Source organism: Triticum urartu, chromosome 5A, assembly GCF_056163025.1.
Source record: "Triticum urartu cultivar PI428250 chromosome 5A, HENAU_Tu73, whole genome shotgun sequence".
Taxonomy (NCBI): Eukaryota; Viridiplantae; Streptophyta; class Magnoliopsida; order Poales; family Poaceae; genus Triticum; species Triticum urartu.
The window spans coordinates 80,183,508-80,211,279 of record NC_141877.1 but is presented as its reverse complement, the minus strand read 5'-3'; the positions used below and the strand labels follow the sequence as shown (position 1 = coordinate 80,211,279).

Below are 27,772 nucleotides of genomic sequence, written 5' to 3'. Positions count from 1 at the left end.
TCTCATATTCCTTTTTCCTCGTTTCAAATGCATTCTCATACCGGTGCACCTCATAATAATTCACTTCTCGCTATTCATTTGTTCGGGAGTGCTGAAGATATCTCGGAAGGCTCGTCTTTCCATTCAAGTTCCGTTCAAACATATTTCGAGGATGTTATCTCATTCTAGCCATTTATTTCAACCGGCGCAATCTATCTTCTAAATCATTCAACGGTGTTTCTTTTGAGTGGGCCCTAACCCACAGGTCTTTTCATAGGATCTTACCCGACTCTTCCATTTTTTACCGGAGCTATCCTCAAATCTTTTAAAGTTTGACGTAAGAATGAATTATCATCAGTCTCATGTTTTTTCTCCAATATCTGTCGAATTCTTTTCATCGTTGGATCAACCTCTTCGTTTTGATTATTCAGGAGTGTCTAAATAATTCATGGTGGTGTTTCTCGTCGTCATTCTCGGAATTTTGAAGACCGAAGAAGAGTTTTACCTCTATATACTTGGTAAAGGGTGGAAGGCTCGGAATTGTGAGGACCCGTTCGACTACGTCCATTTATCTTCTTCATGGACTCGTTCTTCTTCCTTACGGGATTTCAGGCAAGATGATCATACCCTCGAAATCACTACTATCTTTGCTTTGCTAGATGCTCGCTCTTTTGCTATGCCTATGCTGCGATACCTACCACTTTCTTATTATGCCTCCTATATTGTTGAACCAAGCCTCTAACCCACCTTGTCCTAGCAAACCGTTGATTGGCTATGTTACCGCTTTGCTTAGCCCCTCTTATAGCGTTGTTAGTTGCAGGTGAAGATTGAAGTTTGTTCCTTGTTGGAACATGGAGATGTTGTTCCTTGTTGGAACATGTTTACTCGTTGGGATATCACAATATCTCTTATTTAATTAATGCATCTATATACTTGGTAAAGGGTGGAAGGCTCGGCCTTATGCCTGGTGTTTTGTTCCACTCTTGCCGCCCTAGTTTCCGTCATATCGGTGTTATGTTCCCGGATTTTGCGTTCCTTACGCGGTTGGGTAATAATGGGAACCCCTTGACAGTCGCCTTGAATAAAACTCCTCCAGCAATGCCCAACCTTGGTTTTACCTTTTGCACTAACAACCTACCACCTTCCCTTGGGTTCTGCAGACTCAAGGGTCATCCTTATTTTAACCCCCCCGGGCCAGTGCTTCTCTAAGTGTTGGTCCGAACCGAGCTGCCTGCGGGGCCACCTCGGGGAAACTTGAGGGTTGGTTTTACTCGTAGCTAGTCTCATCTGAGTGTGCCCTGAGAACGAGATATGTGCAGCTCCTATCGGGATTTGTCGGCACATTTCGGCGGTGTTGCTGGATTTGTTTTAACTTGTCGAAATGTCTTGTAGAACCGGGATGCCGAGTCTGATCGGAATGTCTCGGGAGAAGGTATATCCTTCGTTGACCGTGAGAGCTTGTGATGGGCTAAGTTGGGACTCCCCTGCAGGGATTTGAACTTTCGAAAGCCGTGCCCGCGGTTATGGGCAGATGGGAATTTGTTAATGTCCGGTTGTAGATAACTTGGACCTTAACTTAATTAAAATGCATCAACCGCGTGTGTAGCCGTGATGGTCTCTTTCCGGTGGAGTCCGGGAAGTGAACACGGTGTTGGAGTTATGCTTGACGTAGGTTGTTCTAGGATCACTTCTTGATCATAGTTTCTCGATCGTGCTTTGCCTTCTCTTCTCGCTCTCATTTGCGTATGTTTAGCCACCATATATGCTAGTCGCTTGCTGCAACTCCACCTCATACCTTTTACCCTACCTATAAGCTTAAATAGTCTTGATCGCGAGGGTGCGAGATTGCTGAGTCCCCGTGGCTCACAGATACTTCCAAAACCAGTTTGCAGGTGCCGTTGAACTGTGCAGATGACGCAACCAAGCTCAAGGAGGAGCTCAATGAAGATCTTGTCCTTTGTGTTGCTTCATTCTAGTTGATCAGTAGTGGAGCCTAGTTGGGGTCGATCGGGGACCGTGTCGCATTTGGGGTAGTCTTCTTTTATTTTGGCTCCGTAGTCAGGCCCTGATTGTATTTGGATGATGTAATGCTTTATTCATGTATTTGTGTGAACTGGCGATTGTAAGCCAACTATGTTTCTTTTCCCTTATTGTATTACATGGGTTGTTTGCGAAGATTACCTCACTTGCGACATTGCTTTCAATGCAGTTATGCCTCTAAGTCGTGCTTCGACACGTGGGAGATATAGCCGCATCGAGGGCGTTACAAGTTGGTAATCAGAGCCTTCCCTGACCTTACGAGCCCCCACTGCTTGATCGAATTAGCTGCCGTTGTTGAGTCTAGAAAAATGCTTTGAGTCGTTTAGGAGTTATATATCGGAGAGTTTAGGAATTCTTTTTACTCCCCAGTCCCTTCATCGCTCTGGTGAGGCATCCTGACGTAGAGTTTTGACTCTTCTCTTCTCAAATATCACTAAAAAAATTTAGGATCATGCGGGTATCTTGGAATCGTTCCGATCGATTTGTGACGAGAACATTGTTCTTGGTGCCTCCTGACATTTAGGGGTTGTGGCAGTGTCCCGGGGAGTTGAGCTCCGAGGTGTTTTCGTCACAATTTTATCGTTGCAGTTCTGGAATACCTGAGTTTAGTTCGCCGACATCGAAAATCTCTTTTATGCAGTTGTTGGTGAGATAACCTCGACGCCACCCAGTACTGGGGCGGGAGTTCGGGAGTATTGCCATAACTTGTTTAACGGATGCTTTTTCGAAGGTTGAGGTAGATGATTTCCGAAGGTTTCTTGGTTATGTGTTGAAGGATGGATACAGCTGGATGTAGGATTTGCTAGTTTTGGGTGAGATATTATGCTTCCCCTGTATCCCCAACACCTGATTGCATAACCGGGAAAATTTCGGGAGTTTATAAGTGGGAATTCAAGTAGCTCTTAGAATATCTTTCCCACAAATGTATGATATGAAATTGGGGTTCGACGTCTAGTGGTCCGCCTATTCACGGTTGGTTCTATAGTGGTCTCGTTGTGTCTTAAAGAGTCCTTGGCTATGCCGACTCGGGGATGCTTCGTATGTCATGTGTACTGCCTTGTACATGATGGTGCTGTACGATCGAGCCCGTGTAGGCCCCACCACGAAAACTTCGGACGAAATCTCTATCATATGTTTGTTCCGGCTTATTCTGCAAGCCAACCCTTTGTTTTTGTTTTGAGTTGTGGTATCCGAGTTGCTTCAGAGACAAATGTTGATTCCATACCTTCTCTAAGCGGTGTTCTCATATTCCGATGTGAATACTAATCCTTCTTGATCATCAAGATGGTCTAATCAATCCTTTTCACCGGTGTGCTTCTCTCCAAGTGGATCCGGTCATTGCAACATCCGCAAGATCAAGTATCAGTTCTTCTCAACGGTGTATGCTTCATCCGTTCCTAGTTGTCTTTGTTTTCCCACCCACCCACCCTTTTTCTTCAAGGACCCAGATTTCTTAATCACTATCCATCTTATTGATGCGAGGCCTCTTCATTCCTTTTCCGTCTATGCTCTTACCCAGTGGTTTCCATGAAGATGTTCTACTAGTTCGTCATTCTCCGTTCTCTTTGTTCTCCGGTGGAACCAATTCAAGCTTTGTTGATCTCATATTCCTTTTTCCTCGTTTCAAATACATTCTCATACCGGTGCACCTCATAATAATTCACTTCTCGCTATTCATTTGTTCGGGAGTGCTGAAGATATCTCGGAAGGCTCGTCTTTCCATTCAAGTTCCGTTCAAACATATTTCGAGGATGTTATCTCATTCTAGCCATTTATTTCAACCGGCGCAATCTATCTTCTAAATCATTCAACGGTGTTACTTTTGAGTGGGCCCTAACCCACAGGTCTTTTCATAGGATCTTACCTGACTCTTCCATTTTTTACCGGAGCTATCCTCAAATCTTTTAAAGTTTGACGTAAGAATGAATTATCATCAGTCTCATGTTTTTTCTCCAATATCTGTCGAATGCTTTTCATCATTGGATCAACCTCTTCGTTTTGATTATTCCGGAGTGTCTAAATAATTCATGGTGGTGTTTCTCGTCGTCATTCTCGGAATTTTGAAGACCGAAGAAGAGTTTTACCTCTATATCTTATCCGTTCTCTCAGAGATTCGTGGTTCTAATTTGAGACCATCCTCTCATAATTGTTTTGATCGTGAGAATTCTTTTCACCCATCCGAATCATTTCTTGAGTTGTTTTCCATTTCTTTCCTCCGAAGGCCATCTTTTCAAATATTATTCATTTCAGCTGGCAGCTCACATTCTCCAAATCTTACCGGTGCATCAATCAAATATCCTCCAATCAGTTCTTGATCTCTTTGTTTTGATGTATCTAAATCCCCTCAAGCTTCTTAGTTCATTTGCTAATTCTTTCCGGTGTTTCTTTATCTTTTCTTCGTTCATTTTCAATTCTTACGGTGGCTTGTTCAAGATTCCCCTTCTTACGCTATCATACTTCCGTTCTTTCAAATCCTACCGGGGGATCATCAAAGGCCTCTTCAAGTTTGCGCATTATCTATCTTAATCCTTTCTACGAGAATAAGTAGTATGCCAATTCCATTGGTTGTCATCAATTTGAATTGGTGAAGGATAAGCATAATGTAATTCTTATTCTTGTTTCATCGAGTTGATTCAATTCCTTATTCCGGAGTGGCTCATCATACATATTCTTGGTTTCAAGTGCTCATCTTTCTTTTCTGGAGTTCCAAGCTCTCGTAATTATGTTATCACGGAGATCTATCTAAATCTTTACAAGGTTTCACCTTGTGTTTTCAACTTCTCTTTCTTTCCGTTTGATCATTCTTTTGTTTAACGGAGTTCTTCATGGAGGTTCTACATGATGGTTCATCAAGGATTTAATTCCTTCTCGAAGCGTTCATCAAGATTCTTTTCTAAGGAGCTTAAGTTTCTTCATATTGCAATCCGGAGTGCAATTCAATCCGGCGTGCCCCGAGACCGATGTGCCCGGTGTCGTCCAGTTATTCGCTGTTGTTGCCTTGTCATTGTTTGCGTGTCTTGCATTGCATAACATGCCATCATGTGCATTTCATTTGCATACATGTTCGTCTCTTGCATCCGAGCTTTTTCCCCGTTGTCCGTTTTGCAATCCGGCGCTCCTATGTCACCCGGTGTCCCTTTCTACCTTCTTTTCATGTGTGGGGATTAAACATTTTCGGATTGGACCGAGACTTGCCAAGCGGCCTTGGTTTACTACCGGTAGACCGCCTGTCATGTTTCGTACCATTTGGACTCCGTTTGACGCTCCAATGGTTAACCGAGGGACCGAAAAGGCCTCGTGTGTGTTGCAGCCCAACACCCTTCCAATTTGTCCCAAAACCCACCGAAACCCCTTCTATCATCTAGAGCGTTCGATCACGATCGCGTGGCCACAAACCACACCTCATTTGGACACTCCTAGCTCCCTCTACCTATATATAGGTGCCTCCCCCTTCATTTTCGCTGTTGAAACCCTAACCTCCTCCCTCCACACCGCCGGACATGTCCGTCCGCGCCGGACGCGTCCACCGGCCACCTCACTCTGGCGAATCAGCGCCCGACACGTCAGCCTCGCCGTCGCCTTCACCCAATCAGCATGCGCCACCTCAGCCGGCCGCGCCTCCCACCGCCGCCGCTGGCCCTGCAGGCCCATCTAGGGCCCTCCCGAGCCTGTGGGAGCCCGAATCCCTCCGTCCGTTGCCTCGGCGCAGCGTTGCTGCTCGCCGCCGACGTCCACCGGCGCCGCCTCGCCGGCGTGATCTCGCCGGAGCTGTGCAACCGCTCCGGCCGTCCTCCCAGCCATGCCCGCCGCCCGAGCTCGTTCTTCCGCTCGCCCGAGTCGCTCTACCGCTCACGCCGGTCATTGGCGCCGCCCTGCCGCGACCCCGCCTCCTGCCTGAGGCCGCCGCCGCCGCCATCTTACACCAGCCACCGCGCCTTCGCCGCCCGTTCGCCATCAACCACGCCGTCCGGCCTCGGCCTCCGCACTGCGCCGCCACGAGCTCGCTCGCCGAGCTCCGCCGCCGGGCCAAACCTCTCTGCCCCGCTCGGCCCCGCCTCCTCCTCGTCGCGCCGCCGTCTTCCACGTCGCCGGCCATCGCCAGAACCGCCGCAGCTCGCCGGAGATCCAATTCCGGCCGGATCGGGTGAGGATGGATGAGATCCACCCATTCCCGCATCCAAACGTCGTCCTCCATCTCGGATCTCCTCATCCCGCACCGTCCCGTCCCGGGTTGACTTCTCGGAGGTCTAAATTTCTACTAAGTCCCCGAGATTCCCAGTTTCATATGGCCATGTTCATCATGTCGTAAATTTGCATCTGTAGCTCCGTTTTGGGCATATAGCATATCAAAATGTTCGACTCAGAGAGTACATCATTTCATATCATTGAATCATTTTCATTTGAGTTCATCTTGATGCCCGAAATGCTGTTGGAAGAGTGCTATTTGAGATAATTGTCAGATCTGCTGCTCCAATTAGATATTTGTCATTTTTGCCATGTTTATTGTGTGCATGATATGCCCCTGAGCTCTACATGTGTTTTGTTATATGTTTTGCCATCTTTCCAGAGGTGCAATCCTTGTATTTTTGTGATGTGTGTGGTGACTAGCACAAGCTTGGAAAGTGGAGCATTCGTTAATGCTGATTTCAGGGACTTAGCATTTCCACTAAGTCCTTGATCTGTTTATTTCAATATGCCATATGTTCATGTTGTTTACTAGTGATCCGTGCCTCTTTTGAGGATGATCAGTAAGGATGTTTTGTTAATCGTGTAGCGCTCTATCCATCCATGTCTTTGTTTGCAATTATGGAGCACCCTAGCTTGAGTCAATCGAGTTTTACTTTTGTCATTTCGTGAATCTGGGCAGATTGTCTACTTGTTAGCGATTTTGCCGAGGATGTTGTAGTTGATCTGTGCATGCTATGTTATTGTTCTTGCCATGTCTAGCTTGTATAATGTGTTTTCTTGATGGGTGTATGCTTAGATTGTCATGACATGCTCTGTAGTGAGTGCATCGAGCTCGTAAACATGCCTACTTGATATCTGATTTGCATGCTCCAGTTTTTCACTAAGTCTGAGATCTGATTATGTTTTTGCCATGTTCACATGCTTGCAAATGTATTTTCTGATCCCTTTTGGCCCAAGGTCACTAAGAGACTTTTGTTAAGCTCTTTGAGTAGCTCCATGCCATGCTTTACTTTGCCATGTTCAGGTCCTGTAGCATATAATTTTAATGCTCCAAAGTGTGTTACCTGATCTGAAATTCCAGACAAGTGTTAATTTCACTAAGTCTGAAATCTGTTTATCAAATGCATTTTTGCCATGCTTGTTTGAACCTGTTAATGGATGAATTGGCCGTAGCTCAGTGTTCATATTTTGTCAAGCATCATGAATGGATCCCTGCCATGTATTTTTTTCCATGTTTGGGTGTTGTAGCATGTTCATCTTGTTGCATTTAGATGGCTACTTGCTGTATATCGCAGACCGGAGCCATATTTGAATTGCTTGCCATTTCCAAACCGTGACTCCGATTCCGGCGTTCTTTATATCGTTTTCAAGCGATTTCACCTCACCTTTCCAATGGCACACTTGGATTTCCAAGTTGAGGACAGGTTCTTTCTTTCCTTGTCAAATCATGCATATGCATCGCATACCGCATATCATATCATGTTCATGTGTTGGTTGTTTACTATGTTGTGTGCTTCTTTCTGGTGTTGCTTCTTCGGGTTGGTTGCGTGAACGTCATGATTGTGAGGACCCGTTCGACTACGTCCATTTATCTTCTTCATGGACTCGTTCTTCTTCCTTACGGGATTTCAGGCAAGATGATCATACCCTCGAAATCACTACTATCTTTGCTTTGCTAGATGCTCGCTCTTTTGCTATGCCTATGCTGCGATACCTACCACTTTCTTATTATGCCTCCTATATTGTTGAACCAAGCCTCTAACCCACCTTGTCCTAGCAAACCGTTGATTGGCTATGTTACCGCTTTGCTTAGCCCCTCTTATAGCGTTGTTAGTTGCAGGTGAAGATTGAAGTTTGTTCCTTGTTGGAACATGGAGATGTTGTTCCTTGTTGGAACATGTTTACTCGTTGGGATATCACAATATCTCTTATTTAATTAATGCATCTATATACTTGGTAAAGGGTGGAAGGCTCGGCCTTATGCCTGGTGTTTTGTTCCACTCTTGCCGCCCTAGTTTCCGTCATATCGGTGTTATGTTCCCGGATTTTGCGTTCCTTACGCGGTTGGGTAATAATGGGAACCCCTTGACAGTCGCCTTGAATAAAACTCCTCCAGCAATGCCCAACCTTGGTTTTACCTTTTGCACTAACAACCTACCACCTTCCCTTGGGTTCTGCAGACTCAAGGGTCATCCTTATTTTAACCCCCCCGGGCCAGTGCTTCTCTAAGTGTTGGTCCGAACCGAGCTGCCTGCGGGGCCACCTCGGGGAAACTTGAGGGTTGGTTTTACTCGTAGCTAGTCTCATCTGAGTGTGCCCTGAGAACGAGATATGTGCAGCTCCTATCGGGATTTGTCGGCACATTTCGGCGGTGTTGCTGGATTTGTTTTAACTTGTCGAAATGTCTTGTAGAACCGGGATGCCGAGTCTGATCGGAATGTCTCGGGAGAAGGTATATCCTTCGTTGACCGTGAGAGCTTGTGATGGGCTAAGTTGGGACTCCCCTGCAGGGATTTGAACTTTCGAAAGCCGTGCCCGCGGTTATGGGCAGATGGGAATTTGTTAATGTCCGGTTGTAGATAACTTGGACCTTAACTTAATTAAAATGCATCAACCGCGTGTGTAGCCGTGATGGTCTCTTTCCGGTGGAGTCCGGGAAGTGAACACGGTGTTGGAGTTATGCTTGACGTAGGTTGTTCTAGGATCACTTCTTGATCATAGTTTCTCGATCGTGCTTTGCCTTCTCTTCTCGCTCTCATTTGCGTATGTTTAGCCACCATATATGCTAGTCGCTTGCTGCAACTCCACCTCATACCTTTTACCCTACCTATAAGCTTAAATAGTCTTGATCGCGAGGGTGCGAGATTGCTGAGTCCCCGTGGCTCACAGATACTTCCAAAACCAGTTTGCAGGTGCCGTTGAACTGTGCAGATGACGCAACCAAGCTCAAGGAGGAGCTCAATGAAGATCTTGTCCTTTGTGTTGCTTCATTCTAGTTGATCAGTAGTGGAGCCTAGTTGGGGTCGATCGGGGACCGTGTCGCATTTGGGGTAGTCTTCTTTTATTTTGGCTCCGTAGTCAGGCCCTGATTGTATTTGGATGATGTAATGCTTTATTCATGTATTTGTGTGAACTGGCGATTGTAAGCCAACTATGTTTCTTTTCCCTTATTGTATTACATGGGTTGTTTGCGAAGATTACCTCACTTGCGACATTGCTTTCAATGCAGTTATGCCTCTAAGTCGTGCTTCGACACGTGGGAGATATAGCCGCATCGAGGGCGTTACAAGTTGGTAATCAGAGCCTTCCCTGACCTTACGAGCCCCCACTGCTTGATCGAATTAGCTGCCGTTGTTGAGTCTAGAAAAATGCTTTGAGTCGTTTAGGAGTTATATATCGGAGAGTTTAGGAATTCTTTTTACTCCCCAGTCCCTTCATCGCTCTGGTGAGGCATCCTGACGTAGAGTTTTGACTCTTCTCTTCTCAAATATCACTAAAAAAATTTAGGATCATGCGGGTATCTTGGAATCGTTCCGATCGATTTGTGACGAGAACATTGTTCTTGGTGCCTCCTGACATTTAGGGGTTGTGGCAGTGTCCCGGGGAGTTGAGCTCCGAGGTGTTTTCGTCACAATTTTATCGTTGCAGTTCTGGAATACCTGAGTTTAGTTCGCCGACATCGAAAATCTCTTTTATGCAGTTGTTGGTGAGATAACCTCGACGCCACCCAGTACTGGGGCGGGAGTTCGGGAGTATTGCCATAACTTGTTTAACGGATGCTTTTTCGAAGGTTGAGGTAGATGATTTCCGAAGGTTTCTTGGTTATGTGTTGAAGGATGGATACAGCTGGATGTAGGATTTGCTAGTTTTGGGTGAGATATTATGCTTCCCCTGTATCCCCAACACCTGATTGCATAACCGGGAAAATTTCGGGAGTTTATAAGTGGGAATTCAAGTAGCTCTTAGAATATCTTTCCCACAAATGTATGATATGAAATTGGGGTTCGACGTCTAGTGGTCCGCCTATTCACGGTTGGTTCTATAGTGGTCTCGTTGTGTCTTAAAGAGTCCTTGGCTATGCCGACTCGGGGATGCTTCGTATGTCATGTGTACTGCCTTGTACATGATGGTGCTGTACGATCGAGCCCGTGTAGGCCCCACCACGAAAACTTCGGACGAAATCTCTATCATATGTTTGTTCCGGCTTATTCTGCAAGCCAACCCTTTGTTTTTGTTTTGAGTTGTGGTATCCGAGTTGCTTCAGAGACAAATGTTGATTCCATACCTTCTCTAAGCGGTGTTCTCATATTCCGATGTGAATACTAATCCTTCTTGATCATCAAGATGGTCTAATCAATCCTTTTCACCGGTGTGCTTCTCTCCAAGTGGATCCGGTCATTGCAACATCCGCAAGATCAAGTATCAGTTCTTCTCAACGGTGTATGCTTCATCCGTTCCTAGTTGTCTTTGTTTTCCCACCCACCCACCCTTTTTCTTCAAGGACCCAGATTTCTTAATCACTATCCATCTTATTGATGCGAGGCCTCTTCATTCCTTTTCCGTCTATGCTCTTACCCAGTGGTTTCCATGAAGATGTTCTACTAGTTCGTCATTCTCCGTTCTCTTTGTTCTCCGGTGGAACCAATTCAAGCTTTGTTGATCTCATATTCCTTTTTCCTCGTTTCAAATACATTCTCATACCGGTGCACCTCATAATAATTCACTTCTCGCTATTCATTTGTTCGGGAGTGCTGAAGATATCTCGGAAGGCTCGTCTTTCCATTCAAGTTCCGTTCAAACATATTTCGAGGATGTTATCTCATTCTAGCCATTTATTTCAACCGGCGCAATCTATCTTCTAAATCATTCAACGGTGTTACTTTTGAGTGGGCCCTAACCCACATGTCTTTTCATAGGATCTTACCTGACTCTTCCATTTTTTACCGGAGCTATCCTCAAATCTTTTAAAGTTTGACGTAAGAATGAATTATCATCAGTCTCATGTTTTTTCTCCAATATCTGTCGAATGCTTTTCATCATTGGATCAACCTCTTCGTTTTGATTATTCCGGAGTGTCTAAATAATTCATGGTGGTGTTTCTCGTCGTCATTCTCGGAATTTTGAAGACCGAAGAAGAGTTTTACCTCTATATCTTATCCGTTCTCTCAGAGATTCGTGGTTCTAATTTGAGACCATCCTCTCATAATTGTTTTGATCGTGAGAATTCTTTTCACCCATCCGAATCATTTCTTGAGTTGTTTTCCATTTCTTTCCTCCGAAGGCCATCTTTTCAAATATTATTCATTTCAGCTGGCAGCTCACATTCTCCAAATCTTACCGGTGCATCAATCAAATATCCTCCAATCAGTTCTTGATCTCTTTGTTTTGATGTATCTAAATCCCCTCAAGCTTCTTAGTTCATTTGCTAATTCTTTCCGGTGTTTCTTTATCTTTTCTTCGTTCATTTTCAATTCTTACGGTGGCTTGTTCAAGATTCCCCTTCTTACGTTATCATACTTCCGTTCTTTCAAATCCTACCGGGGGATCATCAAAGGCCTCTTCAAGTTTGCGCATTATCTATCTTAATCCTTTCTACGAGAATAAGTAGTATGCCAATTCCATTGGTTGTCATCAATTTGAATTGGTGAAGGATAAGCATAATGTAATTCTTATTCTTGTTTCATCGAGTTGATTCAATTCCTTATTCCGGAGTGGCTCATCATACATATTCTTGGTTTCAAGTGCTCATCTTTCTTTTCTGGAGTTCCAAGCTCTCGCAATTATGTTATCACGGAGATCTATCTAAATCTTTACAAGGTTTCACCTTGTGTTTTCAACTTCTCTTTCTTTCCGTTTGATCATTCTTTTGTTTAACGGAGTTCTTCATGGAGGTTCTACATGATGGTTCATCAAGGATTTAATTCCTTCCCGAAGCGTTCATCAAGATTCTTTTCTAAGGAGCTTAAGTTTCTTCATATTGCAATCCGGAGTGCAATTCTTTCTTCCATATCATTGGAGGTGGTATTATGTCATTCTTGATAATTTGAGTTCATGCTTCATGATTCACATGTTGTTAAGAATGAGATATAATAAATCCATCAATCTCTTCTTTGAAGTTATCTGGGGTTATATTTCACCTTAAGCCTTCCCTAAGGATTGTTGCTATCTATGGTGTTCATAAATGAGCCAAGTTCTTCATCTATCCTCCCGGTGAAATAATCTTTCTCGTCTCCTTGGTCATACCAATCCAATTCTTTTTCCCGTGAGTGGCAGGTTGTCACCTCATAATTTGAGATGGATTCCATAAGACCATATCAAGATTATTCTTTTCGTTGTTGTTGTTCCAACAACTCCGTTCTAGCATTTGTTGTAAGCGTGCTCCCTCAAGATCTTGTTTCCCTTCGTTCATTCCATTCCATTCTTACTTTTGTTCCAGAGCCATTGTGATGTTGCTCTCTTCAACCCATCTTCTGGTCTTGTCAAGTCCATATTCTTTTCCTCGCTTATCCCATTTATCCGGAGCATTGTGTCCCTTTTGCTCAAGCTCTTTCATTTTATCAAGGCTTCATCCCTTTTCAACCGAAGTGCTACCCGTATCGGTTCTTTCTTGTTCTTCTTTCTTAACGGAGTGCTTTCAACTTCGTTCATCTCCGTTGTACTATTCTCTCGAAGTGGCTTAACCTCTCAAGGTTCTTTGTTTTCACTCGTTTGTCAAAGAAGCAACTTAGTTTTACCTCTCCTCTTTCTCTTCCGTTGTCCCTCCGGTGCCATTCTAGATCTTGGGACGAGATCCTCTCGTAGTGGTGGAGTGTTGTAACGCCCCGAGACCGATGTGCCAGGTGTCGTCCAGTTATTCGCTGTTGTTGCCTTGTCATTGTTTGCGTGTCTTGCATTGCATAACATGCCATCATGTGCATTTCATTTGCATACATGTTCGTCTCTTGCATCCGAGCTTTTTCCCCGTTGTCCGTTTTGCAATCCGGCGCTCCTATGTCACCCAGTGTCCCTTTCTACCTTCTTTTCATGTGTGGGGATTAAACATTTTCGGATTGGACCGAGACTTGCCAAGCGGCCTTGGTTTACTACCGGTAGATCGCCTGTCATGTTTCGTACCATTTCGACTCCGTTTGACGCTCCAACGGTTAACCGAGGGACCGAAAAGGCCTCGTGTGTGTTGCAGCCCAACACCCTTCCAATTTGGCCCAAAACCCACCGAAACCCCTTCTATCATCAAGAGCGTTCGATCACGATCGCGTGGCCACAAACCACACCTCATTTGGACACTCCTAGCTCCCTCTACCTATATATAGGTGCCCCCCCTTCATTTTCGCTGTTGAAACCCTAACCTCCTCCCTCCGCGCCGCCGGACATGTCCGTCCGCGCCGGACGCGTCCACCGGCCACCTCACTCCGGCGAATCAGCGCCCGACACGTCAGCCTCGCCGTCGCCTTCACCCAATCAGCGTGCGCCACCTCAGCCGGCCGCGCCTCCCACCGTCGCCGCTGGCCCTGCAGGCCCATCTAGGGCCCTCCCGAGCCCGTGGGAGCCCGGATCCCGCCGTCCGTTGCCCCGCGCAGCGTTGCTGCTCGCCGCCGACGTCCACCGGCGCCGCCTCGCCGGCGTGACCTCGCCGGAGCTGCGCAACCGCTCCGGCCGTCCTCCCAGCCATGCCCGCCGCCCGAGCTCGTTCGTCCGCTCGCCCGAGTCGCTCTACCGCTCGCGCCGGTCATCGGCGCCGCCCTGCCGCGACCCCGCCTCCTGCCCGAGGCCGCCGCCGCCGCCATCTTACACCGGCCACCGCGCCTTCGCCGCTCGTTCGCCGTCAACCACGCCGTCCGGCCTCGGCCTCCGCACAGCGCCGCCATGAGCTCGCTCGCCGAGCTCCGCCGCCGGGCCGAACGTCTCCGCCCCGCTCGGCCCCGCCTCCTCCTCGTCGCGCCGCCGTCTTCCACGTCGCCGGCCATCGCTGGAATCGCCGCAGCTCGCCGGCGATCCAATTCCGGCCGGATCGGGTGAGGATGGATGAGATCCACCCATTCCCGCATCCAAACGTCGTCCTCCATCTCGGATCTCCTCATCCCGCACCGTACCGTCCCGGGTTGACATCTCGGAGGTCTAAATTTCTACTAAGTCCCCGAGATTCCTAGTTTCATATGGCCATGTTCATCATGTCGTAACTTTGCATCCGTAGCTCCGTTTTGGGCATATAGCATATCAAAATGTTCGACTCAGAGAGTACATCATTTCATATCATTGCATCATTTTCATTTGAGTTCATCTTGATGCCCGAAATGCTGTTGGAAGAGTGCTATTTGAGATAATTGTCAGATCTGCTGCTCCAATTAGATATTTGTCATTTTTGCCATGTTTATTGTGTGCATGATATGCCCCTGAGCTCTACATGTGTTTTGTTATATGTTTTGCCATCTTTCCAGAGGTGCAATCCTTGTATTTTTTTGATGTGTGTGGTGACTAGCACAAGCTTGGAAAGTGGAGCATTCGTTAATGCTGATTTCAGGGACTTAGCATTTCCACTAAGTCCTTGATCTGTTTATTTCAATATGCCATATGTTCATGTTGTTTACTAGTGATCCGTGCCTCTTTTGAGGATGATCAGTAAGGATGTTTTGTTAATCGTGTAGCGCTCTATCCATCCATGTCTTTGTTTGCAATTATGGAGCACCCTAGCTTGAGTCAATCGAGCTCTACTTTTGTCATTTCGTGAATCTGGGCAGATTGTCTACTTGTTAGCGATTTTGCCGAGGATGTTGTAGTTGATCCGTGCATGCTATGTTATTGTTCTTGCCATGTCTAGCTTGTATAATGTGTTTTCTTGATGGGTGTATGCTTAGATTGTCATGACATGCTCTGTAGTGAGTGCATCGAGCTCGTAAACATGCCTACTTGATATCTGATTTGCATGCTCCAGTTTTTCACTAAGTCTGAGATCTGATTATGTTTTTGCCATGTTCACATGCTTGCAAATGTATTTTCTGATCCCTTTTGGCCCAATGTCACTAAGGTACTTTTGTTAAGCTCTTTGAGTAGCTCCATGCCATGCTTTACTTTGCCATGTTCAGGTCCTGTAGCATATAGTTTTAATGCTCCAAAGTGTGTTACCTAATCTGAAATTCCAGACAAGTGTTAATTTCACTAAGTCTGAAATCTGTTTATCAAATGCATTTTTGCCATGCTTGTTTGAACCTGTTAATGGATGAATTGGCCGTAGCTCAGTGTTCATATTTTGTCAAGCACCATGAATGGATCCCTGCCATGTATTTTGTTGCCATGTTTGGGTGCTGTAGCATGTTCATCTTGTTGCATTTAGATGGCTACTTGCTGTATATCGCAGACCGGTGCCATATTTGAATTGCTTGCCATTTCCAAACCGTGACTCCGATTCCGGCGTTCTTTATATCGTTTTCAAGCGATTTCACCTCACCTTCCAATGGCACACTTGGATTTCCAAGTTGAGTACAGGTTCTTTATTTCCTTGTCAAATCGTGCATATGCATCGCATATCGCATCCCGCATATCATATCATGTTCATGTGTTGGTTGTTTACTATGTTGTGTGCTTCTTTCTGGTGTTGCTTCTTCGGGTTGGTTGCGTGAACGTCGTGATTGTGAGGACCCGTTCGACTACGTCCGTTTATCTTCTTCATGGACTCGTTCTTATTCCTTACGGGATTTCAGGCAAGATGATCATACCCTCGAAATCACTACTATCTTTGCTTTGCTAGATGCTCGCTCTTTTGCTAGGCCTATGCTGCGATACCTACCACTTTCTTATTATGCCTCCTATATTGTTGAACCAAGCCTCTAACCCACCTTGTCCTAGCAAACCATTGATTGGCTATGTTACCGCTTTGCTCAGCCCCTCTTATAGCGTTGTTAGTTGCAGGTGAAGATTGAAGTTTGTTCTTTGTTGGAACATGGAGATGTTGTTCCTTGTTGGAACATGTTTACTTTTTGGGATATCACAATATGTCTTATTTAACTAATGCATCTATATACTTTGTAAAGGGTGGAAGGCTCGGCCTTATGCCTGGTGTTTTGTTCCACTCTTGCCGCCCTAGTTTCCGTCATATCGGTGTTATTTTCCCGGATTTTGCGTTCCTTACGCGGTTGGCCATGTTCATCATGTCATAACTTTGCATCCGTAGCTCCGTTTTGGGCATATAGCATATCAAAATGTTCGACTCAGAGAGTACATCATTTCATATCATTGAATCATTTTCATTTGAGTTCATCTTGATGCCCGAAATGCTGTTGGAAGAGTGCTATTTGAGATAATTGTCAGATCTGCTGCTCCAATTAGATATTTGTCATTTTTGCCATGTTTATTGTGTGCATGATATGCCCCTGAGCTCTACATGTGTTTTGTTATATGTTTTGCCATCTTTCCAGAGGTGCAATCCTTGTATTTTTTTGATGTGTGTGGTGACTAGCACAAGCTTGCAAAGTGGAGCATTCGTTAATGCTGATTTCAGGGACTTAGCATTTCCACTAAGTCCTTGATCTGTTTATTTCAATATGCCATATGTTCATGTTGTTTATTAGTGATCCGTGCCTCTTTTGAGGATGATCAGTAAGGATGTTTTGTTAATCGTGTAGCGCTCTATCCATCCATGTCTTTGTTTGCAATTATGGAGCACCCTAGCTTGAGTCAATCGAGCTCTACTTTTGTTATTTCGTGAATCTGGGCAGATTGTCTACTTGTTAGCGATTTTGCCGAGGATGTTGTAGTTGATCCGTGCATGCTATGTTATTGTTCTTGCCATGTCTAGCTTGTATAATGTGTTTTCTTGATGGGTGTATGCGTAGATTGTCATGACATGCTCTGTAGTGAGTGCATCGAGCTCGTAAGCATGCCTACTTGATATCTGATTTGCATGCTCCAGTTTTTCACTAAGTCTGAGATCTGATTATGTTTTTGCCATGTTCACATGCTTGCAAATGTATTTTCTGATCCCTTTTGGCCCAAGGTCACTAAGGGACTTTTGTTAAGATCTTTGAGTAGCTCCATGCCATGCTTTACTTTGCCATGTTCAGGTCCTGTAGCATATAGTTTTCATGCTCCAAAGTGTGTTACCTGATCTGAAATTCCAGACAAGTGTTAATTTCACTAAGTCTGAAATCTGTTTATCAAATGCATTTTTGCCATGCTTGTTTGAACCTGTTAATGGATGAATTGGCCGTAGCTCAGTGTTCATATTTTGTCAAGCATCATGAATGGATCCTGCCATGTATTTTGTTGCCATGTTTGGGTGCTGTAGCATGTTCATCTTGTTGCATTTAGATGGCTACTTGCTGTATATCGCAGACCGGTGCCATATTTGAATTGCTTGCCATTTCCAAACCGTGACTCCGATTCCGGCGTTCTTTATATCGTTTTCAAGCGATTTCACCTCACCTTTCCAATGGCACACTTGGATTTCCAAGTTGAGTACAGGTTCTTTATTTCCTTGTCAAATCATGCATATGCATCGCATACCGCATCCCGCATATCATATCATGTTCATGTGTTGGTTGTTTACTATGTTGTGTGCTTCTTTCTGGTGTTGCTTCTTCGGGTTGGTTGCGTGAACGTCATGATTGTGAGGACTCGTTCGACTACGTCTGTTTATCTTCTTCATGGACTCGTTCTTCTTCCTTACGGGATTTCAGGCAAGATGATCATACCCTCGAAATCACTACTATCTTTGCTTTGCTAGATGCTCGCTCTTTTGCTATGCCTATGCTGCGATACCTACCACTTTCTTATTATGCCTCCTATATTGTTGAACCAAGCCTCTAACCCACCTTGTCCTAGCAAACCGTTGATTGGCTATGTTACCGCTTTGCTCAGCCCCTCTTATAGCGTTGTTAGTTGCAGGTGAAGATTGAAGTTTGTTCCTTGTTGGAACATGGAGATGTTGTTCCTTGTTGGAACATGTTTACTTGTTGGGATATCACAATATCTCTTATTTAACTAATGCATCTATATACTTGGTAAAGGGTAGAAGGCTCGGCCTTATGCCTGGTGTTTTGTTCCACTCTTGCCGCCCTAGTTTCCGTCATATCGGTGTTATGTTCCCGGATTTTGCGTTCCTTACGCGGTTGGGTAATAATGGGAACCCCTTGACAGTCGCCTTGAATAAAACTCCTCCAGCAATGCCCAACCTTGGTTTTACCTTTTGCACTAACAACCTACCACCTTCCCTTGGGTTCTGCAGACTCAAGGGTCATCCTTATTTTAACCCCCCCGGGCCAGTGCTTCTCTAAGTATTGGTCTGAACCAAGCTGCCTGCGGGGCCACCTCGGGGAAACTTGAGGGTTGGTTTTACTCGTAGCTAGTCTCATCTGAGTGTGCCGTGAGAACGATATATGTGCAGCTCCTATCGGGATTTTCGGCACATTCCGACGGTGTTGCTGGATTTGTTTTAACTTGTCGAAATGTCTTGTAGAACCGGGATGCCGAGTCTGATCGGAATGTCTCGGGAGAAGGTATATCCTTCGTTGACCGTGAGAGCTTGTGATGGGCTAAGTTGGGACTCCCCTACAGGGATTTGAACTTTCGAAAGCCGTGCCCGCGGTTATGGGCAGATGGGAATTTGTTAATGTCCGGTTGTAGATAACTTGGACCTTAACTTAATTAAAATGCATCAACCGCGTGTGTAGCCGTGATGGTCTCTTTCCGGTGGAGTCCGGGAAGTGAACACGGTGTTGGAGTTATGCTTGACGTAGGTTGTTCTAGGATCACTTCTTGATCATAGTTTCTCGATCGTGCTTTGCCTTCTCTTCTCGCTCTCATTTGCGTATGTTTAGCCACCATATATGCTAGTCGCTTGCTGCAGCTCCACCTCATACCTTTTACCCTACCTATAAGCTTAAATAGTCTTGATCACGACGGTGCGAGATTGCTGAGTCCCCGTGGCTCACAGATACTTCCAAAACCAGTTTGCAGGTGCCGTTGAACTGTGCAGATGACGCAACCGAGCTCAAGGAGGAGCTCGATGAAGATCTTGTCCTTTGTGTTGCTTCGTTCTAGTTGATCAGTAGTGGAGCCCAGTTGGGGTCGATCGGGGACCGTGTCGCATTTGGGGTAGTCTTCTTTTATTTTGGCTCCGTAGTCGGGCCCTGATTGTATTTGGATGATGTAATGCTTTATTCATGTATTTGTGTGAAGTGGCCATTGTAAGCCAACTATGTTTCTTTTCCCTTATTGTATTACATGGGTTGTTTGCGAAGATTACCTCACTTGCGACATTGCTTTCAATGCGGTTATGCCTCTAAGTCGTGCTTCGACACGTGGGAGATATAGCCGCATCGAGGGCGTTACAGTGACGCCCGCGTAGGGCGGGTCTTTGAAAATAAGGGCGAACGGTGATAGTACCGAGCCCCCGCCTTCACCGAAAAGGTATAGCTTTTACCAGGCACTCGGTGGGTGGACCGAATTGTGACATTTTCTGCTGAGCATACGACGGACTATATCCGAGGACCTCACCGGCCATGCATCGACCAATCCGGCCCCGGACCCTGCCGTAAGGACTAGGGTTGATACAGGTAAAATGCCAGACTGTCATCTCCAAGAGGATTCAGATGATGTATCCGTCACCAATTCTGAAGTGGAGAGTGCGATGAATCATCGGCAGCAGAAAGAGGCCATGCGCAACCCAAGTTTCACCGGAGAGGTGTTCTATGACCTCAACTCTGCGGATGCATATATCCGAGCTGCTCGGGATGGACTTGCCGGAGCCGCACACCAGCTTTCAAAGGATATGCGGGTAAGAGCTTTATGTAGATCCAATAATCATGTGCCGGTAGCCCCCGAGACTTGAAGCAGTTTGACCCAACTGATTTAAGGATCGTCATATTATCAGGTACTCGCGGAGAAAAACAACATGCTATCCAAGGATCTTGAAGAATGTCGGACCAAGCTAACTGCTGTCACCGCCGAATTGGAGAAGTCCAAGAAGGCACCGGATGGTAAGGCCAATTAGTGTCCGGCAAATACGATTCTGCGCCAACAATGATTTTTAAATATGCACTATTTTGTTTGCAGCAGCAGGATCGCTAGATCAGTTGGCGGAGATATTAAAGGATGCGCAAGCGGACAAACAACATGATGAAAGGCAAGAAGCCGCTGGTCGACGTATATTGACATGGACCAGGGATGAGAAGAACAAGCTACAGGATGCAAACATCAAGCAAGCCGAAGAACTGAAGGACGTATGGGCCCAATTGTCGGATGCCCTCAAGGAAAACAGAAAGTTGAAAGGTGGCATACTTAGTATGTCTTTTAACCTTACTTTCATATAGTCCCCTGATGGAATGTTTTATGAGATTGTTCCTGTAGGTTTGTTAACCGGGCGACCCAAGGGGGAAGTGTCTGGATTTCAAGGTGACCTGCTTCAAGAGCTATCCAAAGTGCACGAGCGACCCCGAAAAGCCTTGAAGAACATGGCGAAGGCTTTATGGCCATCTAATTATCCTCCAGAAATTATGGAGGAGCTCGCCTTTGTTTTGAGCTATGGAAGGCATCAGCATGTCGAGAAGGTGCACGAGAAGCCTGGGCCATGGTGAAAACGCGATATACCGGACTTGATCTGAATCATATGGCCCGGGTCGGACCTCAGGGACTAGACAGACAAGAAATTCCGGTTAGCTTGGTATACGACCAAGTAAAAATAGTCGCCAAATTTTCACAACAGGACTATAGACTAGACAGCCTGATAGATGATATAGATAAAGAGTAGGCGTTTGATTCCATGTAAAGATGTACTTTATCATCAAACTCATCCCCGGTCGAAATTTAAAAGATTTTCATGGCAGACCTTCTGCTTCATCCTCCTAAACCCAAGGTTTGGAGTGCTTTCGCATACTATACTTATGGGAAGCACTAAGCACGTGTGGAAACCAGGCAATCTGGTCATAGTGCTTGAACAGATAAACTGTATTCGGGGAGTTATGTTATATTACTTTTTAACATAAGAAACATCTTCCAGAGAGAATAGTTCTGTTAAGGGTTCCTCTCCCTAGGTCAGCATGTATTATGTATGCATGCCTAAGCCATGATGCGAAAGAATCACAGGAGTCTTTATATTTTGATAGTTTAGATTGCAATGAAGGTAGTTCGTTGTTTGTCCGCCGACCAAATATTCCCTTAAGAATGCTAGCTTTCGGCTTCACCCGTCTGAGGTACATGTCCGGATGACCCGATTGTAACAATCGCAGAGGTGCTCCCTTTATGCCCTAGCCGAACAAGCGGGAACATAGAGCATAAGCACAGGAGCCAGGCAACCCATCTTGGCAAAAACTTAAGTCATAGAGGTGCATATAATGGCGAAGACATGACGTATAAAAAAATACATATGTATAGTGAGTTCTATACTCACAATAATAATAAGCTTCTGTTAAGAGAGGCCCCCAATTATGGTGGGGTGTGTATATTTAAGGATGTATACCCATCCAGTGTGCGGATGACCCGAACATACACGCTAGAAGTCGTATAAAAATGAAAAAGAGAAAAAGGAAAAAATTGAAAGAAAGGAGAAGAAGGGACGCACAAAGGTGTATGTCTGGACTTTTAGGCATAGAATCTTCAGAGCCGAGCAGCGTTCCATGGGTTCGGCTCTAGGCTATTATCCGAGGCATTGCGAAGGCGATAGGCTCCTCCAGTGAGAACTTCATCTATAATGAAGGGACCCTCCCATTTGGGCTAGAGATTATCCTTTTTCTTCTCTGGCAGGCATAGAATGAGTTCGCCGACATTGTATGTCTTCACTCGCACTTCTCTGCTTTGGTATCTTCGAGCCTGTTGTTGGTAAAATGCAGAACGAGCTTTTGCGACATCGCGCTCCTCCTCTAGGCCATCTAAGTCATCCTACCGATCTAGCTTGGCCTCTCTCTCCTCATACATGTGCACTTGAGGTGAGTCATGAATAATGTCGCAGGGCAAGACAACTTTTTCACTGTACACCATGAAGAATGGTGTATATTCGGTCGTGCGGTTGGGCGTGGTCCGCAGGCCCCAGAGTACGGAGTCAAGCTCCTCGACCCAGTGTTTTTCTGAATCCTTTAGGGATCGCACTAGTCTGGGTTTGATGTCGCTCATTATCAGGCCATTGGCCCTTTCAACTTGACCATTTGTTTGGGGCTGATATACGGAGCCGTAATCGAGTTTAATGCCCAAATTAGCACACCCATTTTTCACCTCATCGGTTGTAAAGTTAGAGCCGGTGTCAGTAATAATGCTGTGTGGGACACCATAATGGTGTACGACACTGGATATGAAGTCTATCACCGGTCCGGCCTTAGCCATTTTAACTGGTTTGGCCTCTATCCATTTAGTGAATTTATCTACCATAACCAGCAAGTATTTTTTCTTATGGCTTCCCCCTTTAAGGGGTCCGACCATGTCCAGTCCCCAGACAATGAAAGGCCAAGTAATGGGGATTGTTCGTAGGGCAGTGGGCGGCATATGGCTTTGATTGGCAAAAAGTTGGCATCCGACACGGCATTGTACAAGATCATGTGCATCTGCTCGGGCCGTGGGCCAAAAGAAGCCCGTACGGAAGGCCTTACTTACAAGTGCCCGAGCTGTGGCGTGATGGCTGCCAAGACCCGCATGTATTTCGGCCAAGAGCTGCCGCCCCTCCTCTTCGGAGATACATCTTTGAAGGACTCCGGTAGTACTTTTCTTGTAGAGTTCTCCTTCATGGACCTTGTAGGCTTTAGAGCGTCGAACTATGCGGCGGGCCTCGTTCTGGTCATCAGGGAGCTCCTGCCTATTGAGGTAGGCTAGGAAGGGTTCGGTCCATGGGGAGATCACTGCCATGATTACATGGGCGGAAGGCGTTAGTTCGGTGCCCGAGCCCCCGATGATATCTGAATCATGTTTGGCATCCATGGGTGTGGTCGGCGCCGGACTGGAATTTCCGCTCTCGTCCTACCATACCACGGATGGCTTGAAAAGCCTTTCCACGAAGGTGTTAGGTGGGATGGGGTCGCATTTAGCGCCCATTCGAGCAAGGACGTCCGCTACTTGATTACTGTCTCGGGCCACATGATGAAACTCGAGCCCCTCAAACTGAGCTGATATTTTAAGTACAGCATTGCGGTAAGCCGCCATCTTTGGATCTTTTGCATCAAATTCTCCGTTTATTTGGATATTGCGAGGTTTGAATCCCTGCGCACCTCGAGGCATTGTATGCCCATAGAAACAACCATCCGGAGACCATGCAGTAGTGCCTCATATTCGGCTGCGTTATTGGAGTCCGTATACATGATTTGTAATACATAACGGACTGTATCCCCTGTATGGGATGTTAGGATGACACCAGCCCCCAGTCCGGCTAACATCTTAGAACAGTCGAAGTACATCACCCAGTTGGAGTATGTGCCGTACTCTTTAGGGAGTTCGGCTTTTGTCCACTCGCCGACAAAGTCGGCCAACACCTGAGATTTAATAGCTCGGCATGGCTTGTATGTTATTTCAAATGGTAAGAGCTCGATAGCCCATTTTGCAATGCGGCCGGTGGCATTTCGATTGTTTATGATGTCATTGAGGGGTACCTCGGAGGCCATCGTGATCAAGCACTCTTGGAGTGGGAATTTATGTCCCTCTTCCTCTCGTTCGACGACGAGCACAATGCTCACCACCTGGTGAGTTGCGGATATGTATAGCAGCATAGGTTCACCAACATTGGGTGTGGCAAGGATTGGGTTATTTGCTAGTAAAGTTTTTATTTCTTCCAAGCCGGCTGTTGCCGCATCCATCCACTCAAAGCGGTCGGTACGTCAGATCAGGCGATAGAGCGGCATCGCTTTCTCTCCCAATCTAGAGATAAAGCGGCTCAAGGCTGCCACACACCCAACTAGTTTTTGGACCTACTTTAGGTCTGTTGGGATTGCCAATTGCGACAGGGCTCAGATTTTGGCCGGGTTTGCTTCAATTCCTCTATTGGAGACAATGAACGCGAGTAACTTTCTGGCCGGAACACTGAAAATGCATTTTTCTGGATTGAGCCATATGTCATATGTTCAGAGGTTGTCGAATGTGAGGCGTAAATCATCCACCAATGATTCGACATGTTTAGTCTTGATGACTACATCATCTACATATGCCTCCACCGTCTTGCCTATTTGCTTTTCTAGGCATGTTTGAATCATGCGTTGGTAAGTGGCGCCGGCATTTTTGAGTCCGAAAGGCATGGTGTTGAAATAGAAAGGCCCGTACGGAGTAATGAATGTTGTTGGGGCCTGATCATATTCCTTCATCTTATTTTGATGGTATCCGGAGTATGCATCAAGGAAGCATGGCGAATCATGTCCTGCAGTTGTATCGATGATTTGGTCAATGCGGGGCAATGGGAAGGGGTCCTTAGGGCATACCTTGTTGAGGTCTTTGAAATCGACACGAAGGCGCTAGGATTTATCCTTCTTTGGCACCATGGCCAGGTTTGCTAGCCAATCCAGGTGTTTGATCTCTTTGATGAACCCGACTTCGAGTAGTTTGGCTAGCTCCTCCCCCATAGCTTGTTGCTTGGGTTTGGAAAATCGCCGTAGCGTTTGCTTTACTGGCTTGACTACGGCCAGTCCTTGTTGAAGGTTAAAACAACACACTTGACGAAAAATCATTGTGGTTTTGATGCATAGGTAAGAACGGTTCTTGCTAGAAGCCCGTAGAAGCCACGTAAACCTTGCAACAACAAAGTAGAGGGCGTCTTACTTGTTTTTGCAGGGCATGTTGTGATGTGATATGGTCAAGACATGATGTGATATAAGTTATTGTATGAGATGATCATGTTTTATAAAACTTATCGGCAACTGGCAGGAGCCTTATGGTTGTCGCTTTATTGTATGAAATGCAATCACCATGTAATTGATTTACTTTATCACTATGCGGTAGCGATAGTTGTAGAAGCAATAGTTGGCGAGACGACAACGATGCTATGATGGAGCTCAAGGTGTCAAGCCGGTGAAGATGGAGATCATGACAGTGCTTTGGAGATGGAGATCAAAGGAACAAGATGATGATGGCCATATCATGTCACATATTTTGATTGCATGTGATGTTTATCATTTATGCATCTTATTTTTCTTAGTACGACGGTGGCATTATAAGATGATCCCTCACTAAATTTCAAGGTATAAGTGTTCTCCCTGAGTATGCACCGTTGCTACAGTTCGTCGTGCCGAGACACCACGTGATGATCGGGTGTGATAAGCTCTACGTTCACATACAATGGGTGTAAGACAATTTTGCACGTGTAGAATACTCAGGTTAAACTTGACGAGCCTAGCATATACAGATATGGCCTCAGAACACTGAGACTGAAAGGTCGAACGTGAATCATATAGTAGATATGATCAACATAGAGATGTTCACCATTGAAAACTACTCCATCTCACATGATGATCGGACATGGTTTAGTTGATATGGATCACGTGATCACTTAGATGACTAGAGGGATGTCTATCTAAGTGGGAGTTCTTTTGTAATATGATTAATTGAACTTAAATTTATCATGAACTTAGTACTGATAGTTTTTCACATCTATGTTGTTGTAGATCAATGGCCCGTGCTACCGTTCCCTTGAATTTTAATGTGTTTCTACATAAAGCTAAGTTGAAAGATGATGGTAGCAAATACACGGACGATGGTAGCAACTACACGGAATGGGTCCGTAACTTGAGGATTATCCTCATTGCTGCACAGAAGAACTATGTTCTGGAAGCACCGCTAGGTGCAAGGCCTGCTGTAGGAGCAACTCTGAACGTTATGAACATATGGCAAGCTAAAGCTGATGACTACTCGACAGTGCAGTGTGCCATGCTTTACGGCTTAGAATCCGTACTTCAGAGACGTTTTGAATGTCATGGGGCATATGAGATGTTCCAAGAATTGAAGTTAATATTTCAAGCAAATGCCCGAGCTGAGAGATATGAAGTCTCCAACAAGTTCTATATCTGCAAAATGGAGGAGAACAGTTCTGTTAGTGAATACATACTCAGAATGTCTGGGTACCATAACCACTTGACTCAGCTGAGAGTTAATCTTTCGGATGATAGTGTTGTTGACAGAGTTTTTCAATCACTGCCACCAAGCTATAAAGGCTTCGTGATGAACTATAATATGCAAGGGATGGAAAGGACAATTCCCGAGCTCTTTGCAATGCTTAAGGCTGCGGAGGTAGAAATCAAGAAGGAGCGTCAAGTGTTGATGGTTAACAAGACCACTAGTTTCAAGAAAAAGGGCAAAGGTAAGAGGGAACTTCAAGAAGAATAGCAAGCAAGTTGCTGCTCCTGGGAAGAAGCTCAAGTCTGGACCTAAGCATGAAACTGAGTGCTTCTACTACAAAGGGACTAGTCACTGGAAGCGGAACTGCCCCAATTATTTGGCGGATAACAAGGACGGCAAAGTGAAAATTATATTTGATATACATGTTATTGATGTGTACCTTACTAATGCTCGTAGTAGTGCCTGGGTATTTGATACTGGTTCTGTTGCTCATATTTGCAACTCGAAGCAGGGGCTTCAGATTAAACAAAGATTGGCTAAGGACGAGGTGACGTTGCGCGTCGGAAATGGTTCCAAGGTCGATGTGATCGCCGCCGGCACGCTACCTCTACATCTACCTTCGGGATTAGTTTTAGACCTAAATAATTGTTATTTGGTGCCAGCGTTGAGCATGAACATTATATCTGGATCTTGTTTGATGCGATACGGTTATTCATTTAAATCAGAGAATAATGGTTGTTCTATTTATATGAGTAATATCTTTTATGGTCATGCACCCTTGATGAGTGGTCTATTTTTATTGAATCTTGATCGTAGTGTGATACGTCTCCAACATATCTATAATTTTTGATTGTTCCATGCTATTATATTATATGTTTTAGATGTTTAATGGGCTTTATTATGCACTTTTATATTATTTTTGGGACTAACCTATTAACCGCAGGCCCAGTGCAAATTGCTATTTTTGCCTATTTCAGTGTTTTGCAGAAAAGGAATATCGAAGGGAATCCAAACGGAATGAAACCTTCGCGAGGATCGTTTTTGGAACAAACGAAATCCAGGAGACTTGGAGTGGACGTCAAGGAAGTAGCGATGAAGCCACGAGGCAGGAGGGCACGCCCCCCACCCTCGTGGCCCCTCCTGGCTCCACCGACCTACTTCTTTCGCCTATATATATACTCATATACCCTGAAAACATCCAGGAGCACCACGAAACCCTATTTCCACTGCTGCAACCTTCTGTACCAATGAGATCCCGTCTTGGGGCCTTTTCCGACGCTTCGCCGGAGGGGGAATCGATCACGGAGGGCTTCTACATCAACACCATAGCCTCTCCAATGATGTGTGAGTAGTTTACCACAGACCTTCGGGTCCTTAGTTATTAGCTACATGGCTGCTCCTCTCTCTTTGGATCTCAATACAAAGTTCTCCTCGATTCTCTTGGAGATCTATTCGATGTAATTCTTTTTGCGGTGTGTTTGTCGAGATACGATGAATTGTGGGTTTATGATCAAGATTATCTATGAACAATATTTGATTCTCCTCTGAATTCTTATAT

The 27,772-nt window shown here is 45.4% G+C and overlaps 1 pseudogene; it reads left to right on the top strand.

Annotated features, from left to right (window-relative positions):
- LOC125506220 (UDP-glucosyltransferase UGT13248-like) overlaps positions 1-27,772 on the top strand; it is a 72,850-nt pseudogene that overhangs the window by 6,243 nt on the left and 38,835 nt on the right.